Genomic DNA, 13186 nt, shown 5'->3' on the forward strand with positions numbered 1-13186 from the left:
TCTTTCTGTCATTTCCTTACTGGATGCATTTTTCTCTTATTCTGTGACTATAGGGATTAATAGAACAGTGACCCAAGTTTCAAGCATGCATTTTAGTGCTTCATACCACCTGGATATCAAATTTAAAATGATCCCCAGAAAAATTAATGCCTAAAGTCTTCTTGGTATAGGAGGCTGTTTAATTAGATCTTTCATAGTCTAAAACTTGGAGTTCTGGATTCTGCTTTATAGGGGATACCTTGGGTTTAGGTGATAATAGTGGTTGAAAAACCTTAAATAACAAGTGAGCTTCTGTACTGTTTCAGTATTAAGGAATGATGGTTTCTCTAACCCCACACAACCTGCAAGGGTCATCACAATAACTACAGACGAATCCACGGGGGGGCGGGTATGTGTTGGTATTATTTATTAACATTTATGTTTCAAGGATATCTTTTTTAGTAGAATTTAAGGAAATGTCCTGTTTAACTTGTTTGGGAAATAAATCCAAAAGCATGTTAATCTCTAACACCCCACCATGTTTTAACTTCTCCTCGGAGAGTCAAAACACTGATGCCAATATGAAAATTCTATAAACGAACTTCTTCGTTTAAAACGTGTGGTGTTCTCTTGGACTCCCTGCCTACCCCCCCGTAACACTCAACATAGTACATATTCCTATGGCCACTGAGAAAGGCAAGAGGAATAGTAACACAATTATCTGTGTGGTACAGTGTTTTGTTCCTTTTCCTAGTTTAGTGCTTTTGTAACTGCTCTCAGCCAGGACTTTCCAAGTACCTTCGCAGTTTCTCAGTGAGAGACAGGCTGGCCTGGGGTTAATTTTGCAGTTTGGAAAGACGCTGAGCGTTAAGAGCACATACAAGTATCCGTCTTGTCGGAATGCTCACAAACGGTGATGGCCATCATCTGTGCCATCTTTTGAGGATAAATTCTAAAATCCAGGACTTTTCAGCAGTGTTGTTCATGTTCTTAACCAATTTCCCGCATCTCTGCCTCTGAAACTTTTGTAAAAATTGCCTGTATCAAACGTACTGGTTTGCATCGCTCTGATTTAAACGCCAAAAAACTCTGCTAAATATTAATGTGGCACTGTTCAGTGAGGTTTTTAATATATAGGTTAAGCTAAAAATAGAAGTCATCCCATGGATTTTGTAGTGTTGTTTTCATGGTGGAAACATTAAATACGTTGTTTTGGTGAATAGCTAATTCACATATGTGCTGACCCATTTCTTTAGATGATACTAGGTTTAAAAACCACTTCCAACTGTTACTTTGCGGAAAGGTGGGAATATATTTGCCAAGAGGTGGGTGAACGATATTAATGGTTTCACAAAATGTTATTTTAAACCAAAAAGTGTTGAAAGATTTGAAAGTAGTACATTTTTATTGTTAGGAGCAACCTATTTTGACATTATTTTAAGGCAACAGTGCAGTATTTTTTAAAGTCTTTCTTACGAGGTATGTTTTAATGTAACATGTAGCCTGTATAACTTTAGATTTTTGACCAGTAAACTTCAAGTGCTTTTATATTTGAAGTTGACTTCAAAAAGGTAAGGTTATAGACTTTCAAGCAACTAATGGAATAGTATTTTGTTATGGAGTCTAGAATTAAAGCAACTTGTATGGTTGGCTTTTAAAGTATCCGCTATAGCTTTTAAAGCATAAAGAATGACATTTTATCTTACTAAAAGTTACATTTTCCATTTGTTAATGTGTGCTGCCTATCTTATGACTGGTGTTTGACGTTACACTCCAAGTTATTATGACCTGTGTTTGATATTACACTCCCAAGTTAATTCTGCACTTAACCATTCACCAAATACTGCTGCTGTGGTTTCTTACTGGAAACATTCTGTGCTGTGCTATGATGCATCGTCATCCTGTTGCTTGACAAATAGGTTTATAAGGAATTAGAATTGTGTGTGTTAATAGTAGCTTTATATAAAAAAATGTAAATTCAGAGTTAAGCAATGTGTGTAAATGATCATTCACTGTTTTTGTTTTGGAACTGGTCAGAACTATACCTAAGCTTCTGTGGTTTGTATGATGTTTTTAACTTTCACTTTAAACTGCACAGAATAAATTAAAATGAAAACAGAAGTTTGGTATGTGTCATTGATGACCTATTGTAAGTATGTAAAGGTACCTGGGGCGTGAGGGGAGTTGAAGAGCAGTCATTTTTACCAGTGGTGCATCCTTCACCACTTTTCAAACTCTAAGGATCTATAAGAATTAAGACAGCAGTAGTATTCCTGGTGCCGTGAAAATAATTGACTTAGAACCCAAAGGACATATGGAATTGGAGCGAAATTGGTTTGACTATGTGTGGCCTTTGGTTTTCTTCTCATACTTTAGCCAACACCCTCAAGATTGTTTTGATACTCTGTTGACCTTAGTCCTGTCTCACATTTTTGTTATTATTAACCATCCGGAAGACTAAGTGACCACAATGACCAAAGGCAAGCGAAAAGATAGAGGATTGCTTTGAAAACCAGTTTGAGGTGGGAAATCATTAATTGCAGTGACTTGGAGCCAAGTTTTCCATTTTTGTCTAGCAGTGCTTAGCTGCCAAGAATGTAGAGTAGGGAAGTATGGATCTTGCCGGGGTCAGGCACTGGAAGGTAGAGACCTAGGCCGTTAAAGATTGCTGGAGAGCAATCTAAAGGGCAAGGCCAGTAGAGATTGATGGAGATTGGCTGTGGAAGCTGGACTGTAAGAGAAGTCTGATCAGTAAGACACTGATAGATCGGGTGAATAGGAAGAGGTAGAGATTGGAGATAAAATGAGTGTGACATTTGTGTGTAATGGATAAAAGGAAGTTTGGGGTAGAGGTTAGACTTTTAGAGGTGAAGCAGTTTTCTGAGCAGAGTCATTAAAAATATATAGTCCTAGAAAAGGAATCTGAACTGGGGACTCATTCTAGGGTGTATGTGGACTATCGGTATGATCACTAATGCATGATGGCTAGAGTTGGGGTGGAGAAGAGGACCAGACACTGGGGATCAGTTCAGACACTAGGAAGACTGATCTTGCGGTTTGGGATGTTAGATGGTCCTTAAAAGGAGGAAAGGAGTTCCTGAAAAGGAAAGAAGAATGATTTTGGATGGCCGTGAGAACGCTTTCTCTTCATTCTGGCCCCCCTGGCAGCCCTACAGGCCAGTATGTGATTGTTATGTGCAAGTGAGTACTTCAGTTACAAAAATGATGCTGCTAGTGGAGGATGTTGGGACGGGGAGGAGCGTGGAGGGAAGGAAAGCAGAAGCTTCTCTAGAAGTCTTGGAGGAGTCGGAGTTTTCCAGGTAGAGGATGAGAAGAGGATTCCAGTCAGAAGTAAAGCATGTGTGAAGTCAGAGTTATGGGAAGATGCTTTGTTTGGAGAACAGTAGATGGTTGGTTGTTTCTGGAATAGAGAGTATTTCTAGGGCACAGTGGTTTGAAACTGGAGAAGTAGGAAAGATCTAAGTCACAAGAGACCTTGTATGCAGTGGCAAGGGCTTCGAAGCGCGAGCATTGTGTTGGAAAACATTGAAATACGTTGAGTTGAGCAAGAGCGTGGATTCACTTGTTTAATGTGTATTGAGAGACGACTTTTGCAGGCGCCCAGACTGAGTACACATGACCCTGAAAGCTCATGCTCACTGGATCAGCGAGGTTTGCTTTGGAGGCGCAGTGGAGACGGATATACCTTAACTTTAGTCTAAGAAAATAGAAAGTTAGTGGGAAAGAGTGACAACCATGGGAAATGGGACAATATGAAGAATCAGCAGGACCTGGGATTGGCTTGTGAGGCCAAGTGAAGGACAAGGGATAAGTAAAGGATGATTTCAACCTTTGGATTTAGTTTGAGATTTGGTAACACTAGGGGTTGCATGTGGAAGAAGCAGGTCTGTGGTCGGCACAGGGAGGGAGATGGGGGACAAGAGTCCAGTTATGGGCATATGTATTTGAGTTGGATATGCTTAGGGGCCATTGGGTGGACAGAAACACTAACCAGTTGTAAAAATGGTCAGACGGGGCAGGGTTGAAAGTAGAGTCCAATCACCAGTATGTGAATGCATTGAAGCTGAAGGCAAAAACAGGATCTACAGGGGGAGGAGGATAGAGTGAGAAGAGACCCAAGAGGGGACCCCTAACGAGTAGAGTACTAATACTGAAGGGGCTGGTGAAAGAAAGACCATTAGGATGGTGAGAAGGACTGGGGAGAAAATCAGGAACCTACCTGGAGGAAAGTAATGTGCTGGAAGCAAACTGAAGAGTGAATGTTCCACTGCTACATAGACATAGAATGATCCTGCTCACGTCTGCCCACGAAGGAGCTATAGCAACGGGAGACTATTGCAATAGTCCAGGCAGAAGACGATGTGAGTCTGTGCAGGGCTGGTGGTAGCAGGGACACATGGAAGAAATATCACAGGAATTGAGGTGACAGGGCTTGGTGGGTGAAAAGACAATGGGAGGTCAAGGCTAAGGATGAACCCATGGTGGGTGGTTGGTGGAGGATGTGGGTGGAACATAGTTTGGGGACGAGTCCAGGTACGGGTAAGATCAGTGGAAATGGCCCATCTGAAACATAGGATGAAGTCAGGAGAACTGAATTCCTACCCACATGCTTTTCTCTTCATAGGGTGGTTACTTAACCTGTTTCCCGAGCTACCAAATAGGAATGATAACATCTAGGATTATTTTAAGGAGTAGGTTAAAAAAACAGACAAAAAACAACCTAGTTAAGCATATTCCTTAGAGTAGGCAACCCATAACTTAGCTTTCTCTTCTCTTCTTCCTTCTTACTCATCTTTGTAAACATAGAAGCCTTCTTAAAGCCAGCTTGGTCTAGGAGTTGGTCAGTCCATTGAAAAAGTCCGTTGAAATGGAGAGTCAGGAAAACATACATTCATCCTACACTATCTGAGTTAAGACCAAGGCTGTTTTCTCACTGAACAGAGATCCATTAGAGTTTCAATCTCGGTTTCTTTGTAAATGTTTAGTCTTACAATCCTGCAATTTCTGGTTTCGTTCTCTTCAAATTGCAACAAGAACAGAACCTTGCAAAGATTTTTACTATGTTTTCCCATTTTTTTACATTTGCCTCACTTGTCCCTAGATGGATAAGATTTTGGCATCTTGCCTTTATCAACTTTTCACAAAACATTCAACTAAGTTTTCATAGAACTAGCAACCTTTTTGACGCTCATATTTCATTGTAGTATTTACAGAATTATAATATTGGAGACTACTGAAATAAGCAGGTTTGGGAATCATTTTGATCAAACAGGTCATTTGGTGAGAACAGAAGTCCAGGAGCCTGGCGCCCTTCCAGAATTTTCATACCTGTATCTATTCCCACCCTTTCCTTCCCGCCTGGTCCCTTAGAGGACAAACCCTACCTGGAATAATCCCTCTTGTGCTTTGGATCCTATTCTCCTGCCTTTGCAGCAAATTGACATTGTAAGTTAGTTGGCCCTTGAACAATGTGTCAGGAAGTCAAAGATCTGCTTAGACCTTTGGACTCCCCCAAAACTTAACTAATAGCCTACTGTTGACAGAAAGCCTTATCAGTAGCAAGAACCACTGATTAACATATTTTGTTAATATGTTTCATGATACATACTGTGTTCTTATAATCTAGAGAAAAGAAAAGCTAATAAAATCATAAAGAAGAGAAAATACATTTACAGTATGGTGCTGTTTGTATTGACAAAAATCCTTGTGGAAGGGAACACCCCATGTAGTACAAACCCGAGATGTACAAAGGACAAACCGTATTTCTCCTCCGTATCCAGGCTCTTCCACCTCTAAAAGTGGGCATTAAGCATATTGTATCTTGGAAAAAGGAAAGGCCCATTCTCCTCCTCCCGGCGGCCAGCCTTCTCTGAGTAGGTTCCTCTGGGACTCCCAACATGCAAGATCTGAAGGGCATTTTCCAGCCCTCAACTTGGTCTGACCTTCCAATAGCACCTGCTGTCCTTGCTCATCCCTTGAAACATTCTTTGGGCTTTCAGGATGCTAAATTCTCCTGGTGTGACAGGTTTCAGTACAGCCTGTCTGGCCCTGCCCCCTTCATCTCATTTGCAAGCTTATCCTGCAGTTTAATGGCCTCAGACCACCCCCTCCCCCAAGTAGTAGCCCCCTTCTCCTAACCCTGTGCTGTCCCCTCAGGCAGTCCTACTTGTCATTTCAGTTACCAGCTCTTCACCAGTGGGACCACATTCTTATCTCTTGAGCCAGCTGCCTTTTCAGTATCTCCTCTGCGTGTCTTAAAACTGGTCCAGCTCAGCACCTGCAAGGTCAAATCCGCAGCTGCTTCCGAGCCTGCTGTTCTTCCAGCGTCCCTGTGCAGTCGCTGAAGTCGACCCGAGGTACCCTTGACGCCCCATATTTTAGCACTTCAGTTTTGGTTTTACTTCTGAAATAGTCCTGAAACCACGTGTTTTTCTCATTTTCTTATTACCACCAGTAGGCATTGTATTGTGTATTGGTCACAAGGAGGGGTGTTTCTGCAATTAGACTTCTCTGTGCCTCATTTTGCATCTGTAAAATGGGTGTAGTAATAGTACTCCGCTCATAGGGTTTTTGTAAGGATTAAATGAGTGAATACACTCAGTGTTTAGGAACAGTACCCAGTGGGGGGTGCTGTCCTTTAAGTGTCCTACTCTCCATCTTGGCTTGGGTCTTGATCTCATGGTTGGGAGTTCAAGCACCAGGTCATGCTCCATGCTGAGGTGTGGAGCCTACTTTAAAAAAAAAGAAAAAGAAACGGCCCAGTGCATGCTGAGTAATCCCTACCATTGTAATACATGGATCACTGCCGTAGTGGTCGTCTTAAATCCATGACAACCCTCTCAATTCTTTCCTCCCCGTATTCACCAGAATGATCTTTCTGGAACTCAAATGGGACCCTGTAGTCTCCTCACTTGTGACATGTGAATGGCTTCCCATTGCTCCTAGAAAGGGGGGGAAAAGTCCTTCACACGCCCAATGACCTGCTCCAAGGTGTCGTTGACCCGCCTCATCTCACACCACGGGCCCTCACTCTCCACAGCGCTGTGGGCTGCCTCTCAGGGACACAGCACCCCCGCCCCTTCCTGCTGTTCATGGACCCTTGCTCTTGCTCTTTGTCCTGACTTGAGCACCGACCTCACCTCCTCTTGTCCCCTGGTCATTCACCAGGCTTCTCCTCAGGTGGCTTTCTCAGGAAACCTCTGAACACCAGCCTCCTCCCCTTTCCAGGCTGCTCATGTGTGACCTGGCCGTCTTCCTCCCCTTCAGTGGCCCCACCAAGAATGAAACATTCGCAAGTGGATGTGTTTGATTAAACACCATCATCCGCACTGGGTTGAATTAGTCAGTATTCCAATATAAGGCAGAACCTCTATGGAAATTCTATTCTAACCGGCATGCTGCATATAGTCAATCATTTAGTTGGAATCTCAGTCTAAAATTAGAGGCCTATTTCCTGCCTTGGGCACATCTGAAAACAGTTACTGGTATCTTTAAAAAAACAAGCAAAAAAAAAAAAAAAAGAGAGAGAAAGAAAGAAACAAAGAAAGGAAAGAAAGAAAAGAAAAGAAAAGAAAGGAAGAAATGAATGTTCATGAGATACTTATTTTGCAAGCCCCTAATTCTGTGTATTCTGGATGGGTTACTCCTCTGTCCTTAATGAAAAGGTCCAAAGGTCCCGCTGGAAGAGCAGCTTTTGGCCACAAGATGGCGACAGATTTCCAGCATTAGGGGAATGTTCTTTTGTATTCCTGTCAAGGGTGTGTGTGCATTTAGACCGGGCCTTGATGGGTCTGGTAGTTACAAGGCATCCTTCTTTGGATCACATGTATTTTACTTAATCCTCATTTCTTAAAGCAGCGAGGGTGAGCATATAAATCGATCAAACTGAAACACTTTGGAGAGCGAAGAGGAGGGGGGCAAGTTATTCATCACAGGGCCAAGACAACAGATATAAACCAGGGCCCTCTGGCCACACAGAGACATCTCTCTCCATCTAAAGCCGAGGAGACAGTATTTAGAGTACCGCTGATTCCTACTGACTAGGGCTGGAAGTCCGAGAAAAAAGAGCACTCATGCATCAGATATGAACTTCTCTTCCCAGTGTCTGGTCCCAGAAATGAGACTGTTTCAGAAAATGAGTGATGGGTGGGTGAGATGTTGTTGGAGATAGTGAGGCTCTATTATTAGCGGCATCTTTGATGTCCATCATACTTTTTTTAATATATTGCCTTCCGCGAACCGCACAGCTTTGTGAGGTGTGAGGAAGTCAGGGAAAATATTAGCAGTACCTCGCAGGTAAGAGCAATTGAGGGTCAGAGAGGTAAGATAGCTTGGCCATGGATGTGGGAGTGCCAACCCTGGGGCTTCTGCCTTGTTGCTCAGAGAAAGGAAGCACAACCACGTTTTCACAAAACAAAACGAAAACCAAGCAAGCAAAACCAAATCACCTGAGGTCGTTTAGCACAAAGGGAAATGAATCCGTGCTTGAATGCAGACACAAGGTGAAGCCCTAATTTATGGGAGCAGAGATGGCGGGATAGATTGAGAAAGTCCTGGTGTCTCCTGTCTTCTGTTTCCTCCCCAATCCTCCATTAGGACCATGGGCCGTTGTGTCTGTCCTCTAGTGCTGGCTTTCCCTCACGGCAGGTGTGGGCTCTCGAGGGTTCTAAATCTGGCTTGTCCACCAGGGAGCAGAACTTGCAAAGCGTTGGTAGGGAAAAGACATTTAGGGAAGGTGACCCAGGTACCTGTGGGGGAATGCAGTTGGATTCCCAAAGATTGGAAGCAGGAACTTGCTCCCCGTTCTCACAGATCCCTGGAAGGTGGCAGGTGTCTGATGGGGGATCTGAGCTCTAAGCTCCGGCTTTGAAAACTACAGCCAGGTTTTCCGCGGCCCAGATAGTGATTCTGTGTGTGGCTCTCACAGGGGCCCCATGTTGAGCGTTCTCAAAGGCAGTCCTGTTGGACTGAAGGATAAAGGCTTTTGCTAACTTTTCTGGATTGAGAAGGAACCTTTGGGCTTTTGGGGAGGGAGATGTGTTTGCCAGTAATGACTAATACTGAATGTCTCACCAGCCCTGGCGAGCAGACTCAGACTCAAGTTCATTTGATTTAGACACAAAACAATACAAAACAAAACACATAACAAGTCTCGCCCTGAGTGTTGTCATGTTAGTTCATCTCATTAACGATGACATGTAACAACGGGCTCTTAGCAGTCCTCCTCAGACCCAAAAAAGAAACACGGAAAGAACCCCAAGGCACTGTCCTCTCTTACCTTTGTTTCTAGCCCAACCATCGGCTCTTAGCCCTGTGCTCTGGGCTGCTGTAGAAGTCCATCACTGCCTGGGAGACCTTCTTGGTCCTTTAATTCCCCCTATCAAAACCATCTGTTCCATGAAGGCTTCCCTGGACCCTGTATTCCTGGGGCTGGTCTGGTTTCCTCTAGTAGAGCCCTTCCCCTCTGTGTGTCCTGCACCACCAGTGTTTTCCACAAGGAGAATCACAGGGATGCTTGCTAAATGCAGAGTCTTGGCCCTTTCTCATTTCAGTCCACTGAATTCAGAATCTCGAGGAGGTTGGCACTAAGAGTCTGAATTTTTAACAGGTTTTCCCCCCGGTGATTACTATCCTTTTTTTTTTTTTTTTTTTTTTTTTTTTTTTTAAGAGCCCACCCCCCCCACTCCCACCGCCCGTCTAATCTCCCTGCTCTGTACTGGGTCAAATAGTGTCCCTCCAAAACTCATGTTCGCGTGGGGCCTGCAAATGAGACCTTTTTTGGAAGTGAGATCTTTGCAGATGTAATCGTGCCAAGATGAGGTCATAGGAGATGGGCCCTAGTTCAAGGACTGGTGTCCTTGCAAGAGGGGGGCTGGGAGGGGGAGGTGATGCACACACACAAAGGCACGGAGGCAACATTGTGGGAAGGTGGAGGCAGAGGCTGGGGTGGCACATCTAGGAGCCACGGAACGCCAGGGACTGCCCGCCACCTCCAGGAGCCTCCTAGGAGAGAGGCATGGAATGCCGTATCCCTCAGAGCCCCCCGAGAGAAGAATCAGGCCTGCCAGCATCTTGCTTTCCGAACTTCCAGCCTTCAGAACCTCGAGAGAATGCATTCCTGTTAGTTAAATGAAGCCCTTCGGGTGTGTGGTACTTTGTGACTGCAGCCCTAGGAAATGAGTAACACCCTCCCCTTTCCTACCTCCCATTGTCTGGATTAAACTGGCTTCGTTTCCCCTTTCCCGCTACAGGAAGTTATGCTTCCTATTCAGATGATTTTCCTGTTAGAGTGCATTCTGTGAAGTCGGGCAGTGGCCCTGTGGATCATCTGGAGCATGTCCCTTACTGCCTGTGTTTTTGGGAGGCTGAGCTCACCCTGTAAAAGTGCCCCATCCCCTCGCCTCGGGCAGCTTTGCTGCGAGAGCATTGTCATTAAGGTGGGAACTCAGGGCTCCACCGCAGGTGCCCCCCTTCCCTGCCCCAAGGAGCCCTCGCTCTGGGTCAGCCCAGAGGGTAGCTGCGGGGCCCCCTTGAGATCCCCCGAGGTACCTCCGAGACATTCTTTTAATCCATCTCTTTCCTACTTCACTCAGCCTCTGGCGGTTTACGCTGCCAGCAGCTAAAAGACCTGATTGTTGTGGGTGGACAGTTTCTTTTTTTAAAAAACAAGGATGTGTGTTCCACAAAATCTAAAGATGGACAGTAATGTTCCCTCCTCCGCCGCAGGACCTTGGGGGCTGGTAAGTGTTCCCTCCTCCCCATCTTTCATGCCCTTGTGGTTGAGAGCATTTGTTCTGCCCTAATTTTAACTAAGGAATTGTTACTAGTCACTCATTCATCATCATTATTATTATAGTTTTTTTTAGAGTTTATGTTTCTTTCCTTATGCCAACATATTTACCGGTTTCTTTACTCTTGGTTTCTTGCAATCCATTCTTCTTTCTGGCTTTATTTTCACCCAAGACTTTACCTCCTTCAGAAGTTCCATTGGCAGGTACCTGGGTGGCTCAGTTGGTTAAGCGGCTGTATTTTGGTTTCAGCTCAGATCATGATCTCAGGGTCATGAGATCGAGTCCTGCATTGGGCTCCTCACTCAGAGGGGAGTCTGCTTGGGATTCTCTATCTCCCTCTCCCTCTGACCGTCCCCCCCACCAAATGCATGCTCGCACATGCTCTCTCACCTCTCAAATAAAGAAAATCTTAAAAAAGAAAAAAAAAGAAAGAAAGAAAGAAAAGGTTTTGCCTTGGTGAAGATCTTCTTGTGGTATACACTCTGTCTTGGTCTGGATATGTCTTTATCCTGCCTTCCCTCATGACATGAGCTGAGTATAGAATTTTAGATTGGAAGTGTTTTTCTCAGCATTTTGAGGTTATGATTCCATTGTCTTCTGGCCTGTATTTTTATAGAAATTAAGAAAGCTATGAATGATCATCCCTTTGTAAGCTATCTGCCCTCTTCCCCAACATACACCAGTTTCTTTGCTGTCTTACAGTTTTACCACCAAGTTTCTAGGGGTAGATGTGTTTGAGTCATGTTGCTTGGAGTTGTGGTGCTTCTTAGGTCCTTCTTATTTCTGGAAAATTCTCATTCATTGCCTTGAAATTATTTCTTCCCCATTCTCTCTGGTCTCCCCTGGACCTCTTAGTAGACGAATGCTGGATCCTTCATATTTTTCAAGTCTTTATCTGTGTGCTCCATTTTGTTGGATTTCCTTATACTTCCCTTTCAGTTTGTTAATTCTCTCTTCACCTGCATCTAATTGGTTTAATCTTTCAATTGAGTTCCATTTAAATTTTCATTTCATATTCTGTTTATATGCATACACAAAATTTTATTTTACATAAATACATCAATGTGAACTTGTCAAATGTGTGTGTGTGTGTGTGTGTGTGTGCAAAATCTTTTTCTCTCTCTTTTATGTGGCTCTTTCCCTTAGTCCTCCACTTCCTTCACCCCTACTCTATGTAAATCTGTGAGTAATGCAGTGTATAGTCTCCCGTATATTTGCCTTGGTCATATAATCTTAAACTAAGCCTTTATATACAAATACATACAACATATATTTATGGTTATTGCTTGTTTTAAAAAATAAAATTATACACTTGCCTCTTGATATATTACTCAAAGATACCTCATGGAAATCCTTCCAAATCTACCTGTAGAATGTTAATTCATTGGTTTTAAGACTTGCTTACTATTCCAAGGTGTGGACATACTATAATTTATTGAAACACATTCCAACAATGGACTTTCATTCTGCTTGTTCTCATAAGCAGTGTTTCAATACGCACTGTTGTACAAATAGCGCTATAGACTTATGCTTTTATTTCCATGGGATGGATCAAGGGTTGGCAAACTTTCCCTGAAAAAGGCCGTAGAGTAAATAGTTTAGGCTTGGTGGGTCATGCAGTCTTCTCTTACCCCAGCCTTTGCCCCAAAGCAGACATAGACAATATGTAGACAAATGAGTGGCTGTGTTCTAATAAAACTTAATTTGTAAAACCTGGTAGTGGGTTAGATTTGTCCCCCAGCCATAGTTTGCTGGTCCTAGGGATGGATGATCAGAAGTGAGATATAATGTATATTTTTTAAAAATTTATAATAGTAATTACCGGATTACTTTCCAAAAAAGCTATAATAATTCACATGTCCCTCACCAATACCTGAAATTACCATTTTCCCTGAATCCCAAAAACAAATAGATATTATGAGTAATTTACAAATGTTGCCAGTCTGATGGCTGTAGAGTAAATAACTCACTATAAATTTAATTTGCATTTTCTTTAGTATTACTAAGTTTGCCCAGTTTTTTATATGTTTGTTGGCCACTTGAATTTTTGTCATCTGTGACAAAAATTTTTCTGAGTTTCTTTTTATTAGTTTTGTTTATTGTATCTTTTGCCATAAAACATTTTAAAAGATTACAGAGCTAAACATATCAATCTTTATTAAGTAACTTGTAGGTTTCCAGTCCTGGTTAAGAAGGTCTCTGCTATCCTTACTCTGAATGCATAGTTGCCTTATTCTCTTGCAGGATTTTTATTTAATTTTTATATTTAAGTCTTCAATCGATTTTGAACTTATTTTCATATGGTATAAGATAGTGCTGTGGGCTTATATTCTTTCATACTCGTATATGGCAGATCCCTGAGGTTTCGATTCCCCAAGGGTAATATTTTCCCCCTA

The sequence above is a fragment of the Enhydra lutris genome, unplaced genomic scaffold (genome assembly GCF_002288905.1).
Source record: "Enhydra lutris kenyoni isolate GAN:26980312 unplaced genomic scaffold, ASM228890v2 scaffoldscaffold48, whole genome shotgun sequence".
Lineage (NCBI taxonomy): Eukaryota > Metazoa > Chordata > Mammalia > Carnivora > Mustelidae > Enhydra > Enhydra lutris.